The following is a 13947-nucleotide window of genomic DNA, read 5'->3' as shown; positions in this document are numbered from 1 at the left end:
CAGGTATCAGTATATATAGTTAGTCAGGGTGAGAATCTTTCCAATTAACTCCTAGATTAAAGAATCTTCTGAATGTTCTCTGGATCATTGCCTTGCTCATCTTTTACATATAACTGCATGGCTTAACATGGTCATGTTTCCTAGCTCATCTCCGTCTGAGAATAGAATTGCTACCCCTGCTTTTTTCTGAGGTGCTGGGGCATGTAGTAGAATTTATCTTTTTTAAATAGCTATATGATACTCCATTGTGTAAAAAATGTCATTTCTTTTTTTATCCATTCTTCAGTTGATGGACATTTGGCCCATCAAGATTTATCTATGACAAATTGCACTGCCATCAACATGGGTGTTCATAGGTTGATGAGGTATGATGCTTTCAGTTCTTTTGGAAAAATACCTAGGAAGGGAACAGCTGGCTTGAATGGAGCCTCCAACAGAAAAAAATTGTAGAAGGAACTTTTGGCAAATTTGTCTATTATCCCTTCCAGAGACATTATTTTTGTGACCACTGAATATGAACAAACCTATGTCAGGAAGGGGAGGGAGGCATTTTCATTGTGGAATATGTCTTTACACAAACATTGTTAAATTGCCTGTAAATGCCTTTGCCCAAAAGACTTACAGCTGTAGAAATGCCAGGTGCATGGAAAATTATCTTCTGATAGAAACATATCAGCCATGTGCTAACTGTAGCAGTTCCTTCCTGCGTGATGTTCGGGAAAACATAAGCAGCTAGAGTTACTCTTGAATAGCTTGCAAAAAGCAGTGCAAAGTACCATGTACAGGAATTGGTCTATAAAACCCTAAATGGCAATATGCAGGAAACATGGGGTAGATGATGTGACTGTGGGAGAGACGACTCCTTTCTACCTGCTGTTTTCTGTTTTGCCCAGTGTTGACTATGAGCACATGAATTACGTATTCTGTAAAACTTCAGTATATTGAACATATTTCTGTTTTCCCCCAGAAATGATCAAGAAGGATTATGTAAATGCCTTACGTACTGTTTTTAATCATAAAGAACAGGGTTTGTCTAAGTTTAGAGTTTGGAAGTTCAATAAAAAAGAAGATGCAATTAGTTCGACATGATATACTTAGTTATAACAGTTCCAGAAGGGAACTGTTCTCAGTGGATGCCCCCGAGACTGCACAGAATGTATGTCTTCTGCGTTTTGGGGAGCATATGCATTAGCTTCTTTGGACCTTGATTTCTGCAAGGAGTGGCTGGTTAGTCATTGTAGGAGTTTCTTTGCTTTCTTGTTTCATGGCAAACTGGCACAGTGATATCGTGATATCATCGCAGTATAGATTAGAGCTGGGATGTTAAGTCAGGGTAGTTGTCCCAGCTGGTTTATAAGAAAGTCTACATTTAGCATAAAGTTTTCTTGTGGAGCCCCTTCTGCAGGGAAGGGTGGGAAATCAAACAAAATAAGTAGCAAAAAGGCATAAAGTGGGGCCGGGTAGATGGCTCAGTGGAATAAGTGCTTCCCTGGCAAGTGCAAGGGCCTGAGTTCAATCCCCAGTTCAAAAAAAAAAAAAAAAAAGCATAAAGTACAAAAGACAGGTGCTGCTAATTCTGTTCAGTATTCAGTTGACTAACATTTTTAAAATAATTACCAACATTTTATAGCATCACACATTCAGTGACAGCCTACTTACTGGATTCAAGGCCTGTCTGCATTCCAAAGATATTAAAAGAAAGGCAAATGACCAGCAAGTTAAATGACAGTAAAGTCCTTCCATAACTCAACAATAAAATCAGTGTGAGTGTGCAGCACGGTCAGCCCATTGCTTAGCTAGTGTCTTGGTCAAAGCTGCAATGTGTGGTGGCTGGGACCTCAAGCAGGCATATTTGGAGTGGTGCTCACAGGGGTGGGGCGTGGATGGACTTAGCAAGAGCGTGGACGACAGGGAAGGGCCTGACTGATGACTATACTATTGTAACTAAATGTGGAGAAGGGGGACGGCGACGGAACTGGTCCCCAAATGTCTCCCAAGTTTTAGGCCAGAGAAAGCTCACAGCTAAGTGTAGAGAGCTGCGCACAGCCGCGCCCCAAAGATGGCGCTGGCTTCCGCTTCCCACCCCCTGCGGGTGAGTGCTCCATGTCAGTCAACAACTCCATAAGGCTGGGACCAAGGCCCATGGTCGGCTTCCGCATACCTGGACCTATGGGCAGCGCTCACGTGGCACTCCGGGATAGGCTGCAAAAGGGGATATATGCCGTAGGAAAGCCCGGAAGAGGAAGAAGAGCTTGTAATTAGAGGTCCTGAATAAACTGCTGCAAGAAGAGCTGGTCGTTGCGTCTTCCTTGCTGGCGAGGTCGTGCGCGACAAGTGGTGGCCCGTACGGGGAACCCTTCAGTCAACGGCTCAGAACTTGCAGTGGTCAGGGGGTGCACCGGTAAGTCCCCTGGTAAGTTGGGGATCCGCGACAAGAGCGGAGGGAAAGGGCTCTTCTCTGAATATAAAGAGAGAGCACCAGGGTTCGCCGAAGAACGAGCCTAAAAGTGAAAGTAAGACTTGTATCATGGGCGCTTCTAGTTCGCACCCAATTTTTTTGGCTCTACAAGAGCTACTTCATTCTATAAGGTCAATTTGGAAACTAGTCCGCGGCTGCCTGGAGGACCGTCGTTGTAGTGAGGCAGTGGAAAATGGGAAGGCCGCTCTCGAACAGTTACAAGAGGAAAGGTCTGAAAAGGCGGCTAGTGAAAAGGCTCCCAGTGAGAAGGAAAGGAAGTGGGAGAAGGAGGGAGCTAAACCAAAGAAGAAGTTTTACCCTGACCTCTCGGAGTTGGAATCTTCCAACCCGGAGGAGACGGAGGAGGAATCAGAAGGCCTTGAGGAGGACTCGGAGAGCGGTTCAGAGGAGGACCGTGCTCTTGCAGAGGCACTCAAACAGTTAAGCATGACGGGGAAGAAACCCGGGAAGAGGAAGAAACTAAGGAAGGGCCATAAGCCATCTTTGGGGCGCGGCTGTGCGCAGCTCTCTACAGCTAAGTAGTTCAGGCCTCTCACCTCCAAGCTAGGGACTAGCAGGCAATGGAGGCATAATGTTAGGTGGTGCAAATAGAGGAAAAGCTGGGACCATTCCCGCTTAATGGTTCTAATCTGTCACAGAAGTAGCAGAAAAGTCCAGTGTGGTAGAGTAGACATTGCCAGGATGGACCTCCAAGAGCAAATTGTTTAACTCATCTATAGGAATAGCTCTTTATTCTTTTTTAAATTTTTTTTTAAATTTATGTGTGTGTGTGTGTGTGTGGCCAGCTCAGCCCACCAGGGGGCGGGGCTGGCTGGCATGTGGTGCTGGGGGATTGAACCGCGGTCCCTGTGCTTTGCTAAGCTTGTTCTAAGTAGGTGCTTTAGACCACTGAGCCATCTCACCAGCCCCGATAGCTCTTTATTCTACAAACAACTTTGACTCAATTTTACTAACAACCTCCCAGGAACCTGGAGATGGAGACATGTAGCTTATAAATTTAGTTAACAATATATATATATATATATATATATGTTTTTTTTGAAACTTCAACAATCTTTATTACCAAATGTGTACAGGGTTATCTTTTAACCCTGCTGATGACAAAAAGTCTCCATTACAGCCAACTCAGTGGTGCAGACAGGTATCAAAAAGGTGCTTATCTCTCCTTCTCACCATAAGGCTAAATAGGAGAGGAAGAGCCCCAAGGGACTATTTGACTCAGCTGTCTTGTGAGAAGATTTTTCACCAAGCCACTCTGCCTTGATTGGAGGACAACTGAAATACACAGAAGCTATTAAAGGGTATCTTTGCTACCTACTTCCGGCTGGATAAAGCTGCCATCTGGACAGCCTTAACTAATTATTAAGCAGGGTGCTCAATGGTACAAAAATTTTTGGTAACTTTGTATCTGACAGATCTTCAACAGCAGTGCCAAAATCTTCAATAGCAATCACCCCAGGAGATAACCACTGCTGGGAGGGGTCCCAGCTCACTCCAGTCAGTGAGCTTCTTGCCAAACTTCTGCACCAGCTAACTGACTTCAGAAAAATGTCAACAGCCAAAGAATCCTTATACACTGACAATGGGGAGGGATGAGCAGTCTGCAGGACGTGGTACTGCTTCCTGTCGATGACATTTTCCTTCTTCTGAGCATAAGAGCCCCAGAGCAGGAAGACGAGGCCATTCAGGTTCTGACCGAGCCAGGACACGACAGCATTGGTGAACTGCTCCCAGCCTCTCTCCTTATGGGAATTGGCTTGATGGGCCTGAACAATGAGGACGGCATTGAGCAAGAGGACACCTTGCCTAGCCTACCCAGATAAATCTCCATGGCAGGACGAACAAAGCTATCTGCATCTGTCGACAGCTCTTTATAGATGTTTGCCAAACTGGGCAGGGGTGGAATAGGTCTTTGGATGCTAAAGCAGAGCCAGTGAGCTTGACTGGGTCTGTGATCAGGATCCTGTCCCAGGATGACAACTTTCACATCTCATACGTCACACATTTCGGTCCAGGTGAAGACTTGGTGTAGGAGTGGATAAACAGTGTAATGTTTTCTTTCTTCTGTGACAAATCCCATTAGCTTTATGAAATACGTTTTCCCAAACTCTCTGCTAAGGTGCTTCTTCCAGCTGTCCCCAGAGCCCATGGGCACGTTTTGGGCTGCGAGTCTGAGCAATGCCGTGACCTTGTTTCTCTGGCTGCGGCCCAGTTGCTTGGGGCTCAGGGGTGAGGAGGGCGATGTGCTGGGCTCGTCCTGCCCAGCCCTGGCCTTCTTGTGAGGGCTGGCTGTCACATCATCATTCTCTCCAGCTATGGCTGCCACACCAGCTTTTGGGTCAGCTAGCTCAGAACTGTAGGCATGACTTTTCCTGGAGGGGCTCAGGGAGAAGAAGGAGTATAGAGTTTTCTGGCCAATCATCCTGGAGCCAAGGTAAGAGTGAACATGCACTGCCCAGAAACTTGGAATTGGCCACCAACAATATAATTTAAAGTCATTGAAATTTATTTTTTCTACATCCTCTGAAAGTCACAGTACAAGTAAGCTTGCGGTCTAGTTGGGAAATAATAGGCATACAAATTGTGTGAGTTAGGGAGAGGTCTTGTGCTGGGAAGTAATGCAGGGAGGGGTGTGGCTGGGAAGTCCCCAGGGAGGAGATGGAACTGGAGGACAGAGAGGGAAGTTGAGAAGGAGCTGCAACATACACCATTGTTGGAAGAGCAAGAGGTGTGAACCTGGCAGGAGGAAAGACATCTTGCTTGAGGACCAGCCAGAAGACTAGTGTGTGCGGAGTACAGTTAGCACGTGGGAGAGAGCACAGGCCATGCAGGTGAAGAGGGGGAAGGAGACCAGGTGGCCATCCTAGGCCTTTCAGTAACAGCTCTTATGGACTTGTAGAACAGCAAAATTTATCTTTCTATATCAAATTGCATCTCAGAGTCTTTCAATTTTAGGTCCTTTCATTATTACATATGGACCAATAAAGAACAAAAGAATTACCATGAAACAGTGGTACCAAGATTTTTTTTGTTGTTTATAATTCTCATCCAGACTTAAGAAATGATAAAATGTACAAACAAAAATGAGGGCTGACCAGACAGCTCAGTGGATTAAAGCTCCTGCTTAGGCAGATGGAGGGGCTAGGGTTTGATCTCTGGCCTGCCGTGCAACAGTAAGTTGTTATTTATTGAGAGGGAGAAAACTAGGAGAGGGGCTGACGGGGTGGATGGCAATCAGAACTTTATTTTGGGTATGGTAAAGGTAAGAATCCTCTTAGACTTCCACAGTGTGTGCCTGGGCTTGTGCAATTCTCTCTCTCTCTCTCTCTCTCTCTCTCTCTCTCTCTCTCTCTCTCATACACACACACACGCACACGCCCACATTCATAGATATATATCAAACACATTATGTTCTCATTATTTGTGGACTCCATCTTCGTCAGTTTGCTTTTGCCCTAAAATGTCTGCAGCCTTCCAAATTAGCGGTCTCCACGCATTCACAGTCATGCGTGACCACGTGTGGGATGGTGAGCGTTTTGAGTTCTGTAACATATATGCTCCCAACTGAGGTCCAGCAACACAACATTGTGCCCTTCTGTTCTAGCTCTTAAGCTGCAAAGGAATTATTAACTGACAAACTCATTTATTGCTACTTTTTTGCACTTTTGGGCTCTTTGGTGGCTTTACTGTTTGAATAGTCCCTCAATATACTGTGCAGAACTGCTTTGTAGTGTTCCTAAGGATAAGACTATCACGTCTCTTACAGAAAAAATATGGGGATAAATTTCATTCGGGCATGAAATATAGTAGTCTAGACTCAATTCAATATTAATGAACCAACAATATATGTTAAGTAAAATCTCTTTAAAAATTAATATACACGAAGCAAGGATTTATATTGATCAATAGATTAATATGTTATTATCAGAAGTTCACAAAAAAGCTAACTCTGAATTTTCCCTCGGAGCTATGAATGAGTCAGCATTTGCTAATTCTATATTTGTGGTGACTTATAGATTCTAGCTGCAACAAATAATGAGAATGGAGTACATATATTTTGGAGCTCTGGAATTCAGCTTTTAGAAGTCCTCTGCATAATTCCACTTTTAAAAATCCCATTGCCTTTCTGTTTATATGCATTTGAAAGAAACAAGCAAATAATCACAGAAATCAAGAGGAACTATTAAGAAAGTTTAATGTACTTGCTAGAGCACTCTTATGGCAATAAACACAGTATTCATAGAAATGAGTTGCATTTGGTATGTCTTTTATATTTTTTTTATAATTTATTTTATTGTATCTTATCTGTCTTTACAGGTAGGTGAACATGTTCCTTTAGCACGCAAAGTTTGAGAAGCTTTGTGGTAGAAGGTGGTTCCACTTGACCTTGCTCTACCTTCTCAATGTCAAGTTCCTCTGAACCAGTCATCAGTCACAAAAGTTAACTGGAAATGGGTCATAGACATAAATGTGAAACAAAGCTGTAAAACTCTTAGATGATAACGCTGGAGAAAACCTAGGTGATCCTCAATCTGGTGTTGACTTTGTAGATCCAATAACAAGGACACAGTCCATGAAAGAAATAATTAATCCATTGGATTTCATTGTAGTTGAAAACTTGGTTTGCAAATGGCAATGTCAAGAGTAGGAGAAAACAAGCCACAGTCTGGGAGAAAATGTTCACAAGAGAGACACCGGATAAAGAATTGTTATCCAAAATACGCAGAGATTGCTTATCATTGAACAATAGGAAAATAAACATTCCAATTTAAAAGAGAAAGACCTTCACAGAATTCTCATCAAAGATGTAGATGGCAAATGAACGTATGAAAAGATATTCCAGGCTGGGGAGATAGCTCAGTGGTCTAAGCGCCTCCCTGGCAAGCTCAAGGACCTGGGTTTGATCCCTGGTAACACATGCCATGCTGACTCCAGGCTCCAGGTGCTGAGCTGGCCATCCAAACCAGGCCTGGTGGCACATACCTCTGATTCTAGGGCTTGGGAGGCTGAGACAGGAGGATCACTACAAGTGAGTCCCTGTACCAAATAAATAAATAAAGGCGTGATGAAATGTATGGTATTTAAATTATAAAATTAGGGCTGGGAGATAGCTCAGTAGAATAAGTGCTTGCCTAGCAAGCACAAGGCCTTGAGTTCAATCCCCAGTAACATAAAACGAATTATAAAATTATTACAGTGAAAGACACATTGCTGTTAATCTCACTCAAAATATTCTCCTGCATTTTGAACACAATTATCACAGCATTCTTTCCACTTTCTGAGTCAGTTCTGGAAGTACTCTTTTCTGAGTGCCTTCATGAGGCGTGATCAGAAATATGGTGGCCGTTGGCTCTGAGGACCACTCGAACCAAAGCAGGGCTGTGAGTGCACAGGGAGGTGCTATCATCTGTCTTATTCACCAGGTCTGGCACCATGAGGTTTCTGGCTCTTCTCCAACGTCAATATGACCATAAAAGATAAACACGTTGAATTGATTTTAGGACTTGGAGGCAGCCACTGCAGGGCAATTAAAGACACTCATAAAAGAGGACTTGCAGGACTGCTGCACCAAGTGGCATGGGTGATGGGATAAGAGTGCTCAGAGTAAGAGGGAGTATTGGAGTGGACTAATGGCAATACTGCTGTCACAGTAATAAATTCTAAAAATTAAAACATGATTCTTATGCTTGGTGTGCTATCAGTTAAGTAAAAATTAAGACAGGAATGAGATACCACTCCTTACCCCTCATAATGGTCCAACCAGCCTCAACTGCTGAGAATATTAAGCACAGCAGGCAATCCCATTCCCAGTGGGTGGGGATGCAACACAGCACAGCTATTTTGGAAGATAGCTTGGTGGATTCCTAAAACATTAAATATGCTTTCCCTACAAGATCTAGCATTTGCACTCCTTGGCATTTATCCAAGGAAGTAAAACATGAAATCTAAAAGTGGACAGTTAAAGAAGCTGTTTTCTCCACATTTGAAAGCAAGTGGGAGGCTCTCCAGTAGGTGAGTGGCAAAGCTGTGATGAATATAGACAGTGGACTATTACTCAGTATTAAAAAGAAATGAGGGGCTGGGGAGATAGCTTGGTGGTCTAAGCACCTGCCTAGCAAGTGCAAGGACCCGGGTTCAATCCCTGGTACCCCATGCTGTTCTGGCCTCAGGCACCGAGCTGGCCACCGAAACTGGGTGTGGTGGCACATGCCTGTAATCCCAGCACTGGGGAGGTTGAGACAGGAGGATCACTGAGTCCAATGGATAGCAAGACACTGTACCAAATAAATAAACAAACTAACAAACAAATGGTTAAAAAATAGAAATGAATTATTGAGGCACTTAAAGATAGGAGAGAACCTTAAATTACTATTAATAAGTGAAAGAAGCCAATCTGGAAAGGCTAAATTATGTATGAATTCAACTGTACCTCATTTTGAGAAAGGTAGAACTATGGAGACAGTTACAAGATCACTAGTTGCCAAGGTTCAGTGGGAGAGCGGGCCAAAGAGGAGGGCAGAGACTTAAAGGGCATCAGATCTCTTCTGGGCAATATTACAGTGGTGGATGCATGGAAGGTGTACCACAGGAACACACAGAATGGATGCTGCTGAGAGTGAACCGTAGTGTAAATGATTGACATTGTACTACAGTGATGTGTCAACGTACTTTATAATTGTAGATCCTTTGTAAGGATCTACAAACTGCGGGACAGGGCTTCAGGACAAATCCTGAGGGGATTTGACTGACCTTTTCAGATACAAAGGTTTCATTCTTGTTATATAGGTCTTGCTTTATCTTGGTCTTAACCATCCAGCAGAAAAGTATAAAAATGAAGTATAAAAAGTAAAGCCATATTAATATGTTGAGCTGTAAAAGGCTCAAGTCAACAACTTCTGACATTGCCAGTCTTAAAGAAAACCCACTACTATTATGGACTACTGGATTATATTGGAATATTTTGCTGAATTTACACACCTACAATATTTAAATGACAATGGAATACCCATCTCTGACAAAACTAAACAAAAAAGGGGATACAAATGAAGGACCATTTTGTATCTGTATATTCAAAATAGTTAGGATAGATATACAGCTACTTTCTCTTAATTCAACGAGTGGAAAGATTTGTTCTAATAGTGTTTGTGGACAGGGTATCATGTCTGCATCTTGTACTATGAATAACCACTAAGAAGACAACAATATGCAATGTATTCATTATTGAAACTGTCCTACTAATCAATTTTGAAACTGTCTCATTGCTATTTGTTTCTCAATAAAATTATTAAAAAATAAAATATAATTGTAACAAATGTAATACTGTAGTGAAGCATGTAATAGAGCAGGAATCTGTATGTGAAGTGTGTGTGTGTGTCTGTGTGTGTGTGTGTGTGTGTGTGTGTAGTCAGGTATATATGAGAATTCTTTGTACGTCTATATTTGATTTTGCTGTGAACCTAAAAAATGCTGTAAGTATAAAGTTAAAAAATTCTAGAAGGAACAAGAGAATCAATGAGATAAAAGCCTAAGACACATGGCTAAGTTGCACTGTAGTGTGAGCTGTTCTCCAACAGCATGCCAGAGGCTGGGAACCCGATGGAAATGCAGACTATTGACCATGCCATAGTTGCCCTGTGGTAGAATCTACATTTTTAAACAAGATCCCATGTGATCCATATACACATTAAATACACACTAAATCACTGAGTCAGAGGTACATGGTTATGATCAAGTATAAAATACATATGTGTAGGTTAGTAGACTCACAGTGCCTGTCTGAAGAACTCAAAGTGCCAGCACGGTCAGATGGAAACAAGAGTTCTGGTACCTGGTAGGGGATGTTACTTACTTCACTGGTTTGGAAAAAGTGAAGACAGAATCTAAATCCACAGAGCTGACTGTCAGCAGCCCAGTGCCTGCTGTAATCTGAAGCAAGAACCTTCGAGACTTCATGTCAGGACCTTAGGATTTGTGCTCTTTTCATTCTGTGTGAAGTTCTTTTGACTTTGTCCACCAGAAGGACTCTTCTTAGACTTAATAGTGATGAAACATTTTATCCATCTTCACAGATTTCATAATATCGCACCATAGAGGAATAAGACATTGGGGTCTTGTCAGTATTTTCCATAGGATAGCAGTAACATGCAGTACTTATTGTAGGTAGAAGGGAAGTATTCTCCTGGCAATGATGCAGGGTCTGAACAAAGCCATTTGGAGGAGACTGAAGGATTTCTATTCCCAAGGCAGTGCTCAAACAGTTTCAAGAGCAAGTCTATGTTCTATTCTAATCCAATTGTCATTGTCCTTTGACAAATGTTCTGTCTCAGCAGAACTTGATCCCTGTCTGTCTGAGGAGACAACACTGTGAGAAATTAAATTAAATTCAAATATACTTATCAAATAAAAATACACGTCAGTAATATCATCTTTTTAAAAAACCACCTTCACAATGGTTAGGAAACCTGATGACTCTGTCAGCAGAATGATCAAGTTGGATTTACTCAATATGGCATTGATTCTCTAAATTGAAAGAAACATATGCTGCCAGGTTCTGGGAGGATGGTGGTAGGGGCCCAAGCCTTGGTGGTTTTACTCTTTCCTCCTGGCGTAAGAGTTTGGAATGAATAATAGGGTGTAACAAGAGAAGGCAGCCTGGATGCCATTCATCACATACAGATCCAAAAGAGTCTCTGCTGGTCTCAGGTGATAAGGCAGCAGCAGAGGTCAAACTCACGGTTGTCTCCTGGGGAAAATACTAGAAAGCTGCAAGGAACTAAAGCAGACTCAAAGTATGGAACTGTGGATACATTGTAGGAGAAATGGAGAAGCCAAGCTGGGTTTCCAGAGGCAGAGATGGCTTTCCTTACATTCAGGCTGCCAAATTAAACACGCCTTGTAGGATTTCTCTTGACTCTTTTTTTTTTTTTCAAGAATATTCCAGAATTGTCTATGGCAGCAGGAAGCTGTCTTGAACTCTATACAGTTTTCTCTTTCCTGATGGGACAGAAAGTAAGGCCAGTCACACCACAGATTCTACTTAAGATGCAAGCTTGGTTGAAGAAAAACTAGATGGAATAAACCTCCTTGGTACCATATTTTCACTAAACAGAGAAGTCATGCAGCAAAAAAAAAGTACACCCTGGCACTGTCCCTAGCCTCACTTCCTTCCCTGTCCTCTTCTCATTGCTAAGTGAGGGACTGGAAATCTTAGGCGAGCTAATCTCATCCAACCAACAGACACAGACAGGAGAGAAAGCTAATGCAAGCTGAAGCAGTGGTGTGAAGAACCACAGAGAGATTTCTGCTAGTCCTTTGTGATAAATTCCAGATGAAAAGAAGATGCTTATGTTAAAGAATAAATAGTACATAGTCAGTGGTGCTGGATGATAACCTTTAAAATATATGTGTGTATGTGTGCGCATGCGTGTGCGAGTATGTGCACATGATACAGAGTTATCACAACAGACAAGAACTGAATGAATGAAACAGGAGACAGGAATTATGAGTAGGATGAGGGAGAAAACCTGAGGTGCCCTGATAGTCAGGAAACACTCATGGAGATATTTCTTTTCTGTCAATTGATAATGAGAAATTACCATGGAATAGAACAAAAGCAACATTTCTAGCTAAATGAAAATAGCTGTTCTTGGAGCAAGCCTGATATCCCCATGGCACAAGTGCCTTTTCCAATGTGGCAGATTCCTTGTGACGCAGAGATGGTGAAGCACCATGTGTTACTCTACCTTGTGCTGGGAGATGTGAGTCCCCGTTGACCTCTCAGTCAGCTTTCCTGTGAAGTTTGCCTGTTGAGTGATGGTGTGTGGTGTGTTCTGCAGACACCTGAATACCACAGGACTAGGGGCTGGGAAGTGACAGGCATAGCATGGGCAGGGAGGTGTGTGCATGAACCCAGTGCAGAATGAATGTCCTGACGAGGATGCAAAGCAGTCCCATCCCCCAGAAAATGTAAACAGGAGCAATTTCAAAATCTAAGAAATAATATTCTGGACTTGTGAAATAATTTGTGATTATAAAATTATACAAGTCTAAAACAAAATAACAAAACAAAAGCTGGCACAACTACTAGAATATCATCCTGCTTTGGAAGCAGCAGGATTAAGTGACTAATGTGACTGCGGTGATCTCTGTCTCCGTCTCTCTGCCTCTCTCTGTCTCTCTGTCTCTCTCTCTCTCTCTCTCTCTCTCTCTCTCTCTCTCTCTCTCTCTCTCTCTGGTGCAGTGTCTCACTATGCAGCTCAAACTCATAGTGATCCTCCTGTTTTCAGCCTCCCCAATGCTGGGGTTACAGGTATGTACCAACACGCCCAGACTTGGTTGCAGCTCAGTGTGCCTGGAGGCCTGGTCAGTGTGGCATGTAAGGCCAGGGATCAAACCCCAGGCCTGGTGCTTGCCTAAGCAGGTGCTTAGTTCACTGAGCTATCTGGCCAGCCCTTTTGTATCTCTTTTCTTAGAACAACTCATTATAAGTCCAAAACTCATTCATGTTCAAAGTCCTACAGAAAATTAGAATAGATGGCCTCTACTTCAATCTGGTAAAAGCCATTTATGAAAACCCAATGGCTAACAAAATCTTAAATGGAGAAAAACTGAAATCTTTTACTCTTAGATATGGTACATGACAAGGATGTCCTCTATTACCACTCCTATTCAATATAGTTCTGGAATCATTAGCTATAGCCATTAGACAAGAGAAAGAAATAAAAGGAATAAGAATAGGTAAAGAAGAAGTTAAATTATCTTTATTTTCAGATGACATGATACTTTACTTGGAAGACCCAAAAGACTCCACCAAGAAGCTACTAGAATTAATACAGATATTCAGTAGCATAGCAGGTTATAAAGTCAATACCCAAAAGTCAATAGCATTCCTCTACACAGACAACAAACACACTGAGAGGGAATTTATAGAAACAATACCTTTTACAATAGCACCGAGGAAAGTGAAATACCTTGGAATTTATCTAACTAAAGAAGTCAAAGATCTTTTCAAGGAAAATTACAGTACTCTGAAAATAGAGATCATAGAGGATTCAGAAAATGGAAAAATATTCCATGCTCCTGGATAGGAAGAAATAACATTGTGAAGATGGCCATACTCCCAAAATTGCTGTACAGATTTAATGCAATCCCTATCAGACTACCACCAACATACCTCACAGAGCTAGAGAAATCACTCATAAAATTTATCTGGAACCAGAAAAGACCTAGAATAGCAAAGCCAATCCTGGGCAATAAAGACAGGGCAGGAGGCATTACAATTCCTGACCTGAAATTATACTACAAGGCTACTGTGATAAAATCAGCATGGAACTGGCAACAAAATAGACCTGATGATCAGTGGAATAGATTAGAAGATGCTGAAGCCCCTATGAACACACTCAGCTACCTTATCTTTGACAAAGGGGCCAAACATACTTACTGGAAGAAAGATAGCCTCTTTAACAAAT

At 42.3% G+C, this 13947-nt stretch overlaps 2 pseudogenes; one reads left to right on the top strand and one right to left on the bottom strand.

Annotated features, from left to right (window-relative positions):
* Positions 1 to 3919: 3919 nt before the first annotated feature.
* LOC101582282 lies at positions 3920 to 4901 on the bottom strand (annotated as a pseudogene).
* A 1038-nt stretch (positions 4902 to 5939) lies between these two features.
* The window catches only part of LOC101581895, a 49574-nt pseudogene continuing 41566 nt past the window's right edge, over positions 5940 to 13947 (top strand).

This window comes from Octodon degus, unplaced genomic scaffold (genome assembly GCF_000260255.1).
Source record: "Octodon degus isolate 3935 unplaced genomic scaffold, OctDeg1.0 scaffold00036, whole genome shotgun sequence".
Classification (NCBI taxonomy): Eukaryota; Metazoa; Chordata; class Mammalia; order Rodentia; family Octodontidae; genus Octodon; species Octodon degus.
This window is presented reverse-complemented; position numbering and strand designations above follow the sequence as displayed.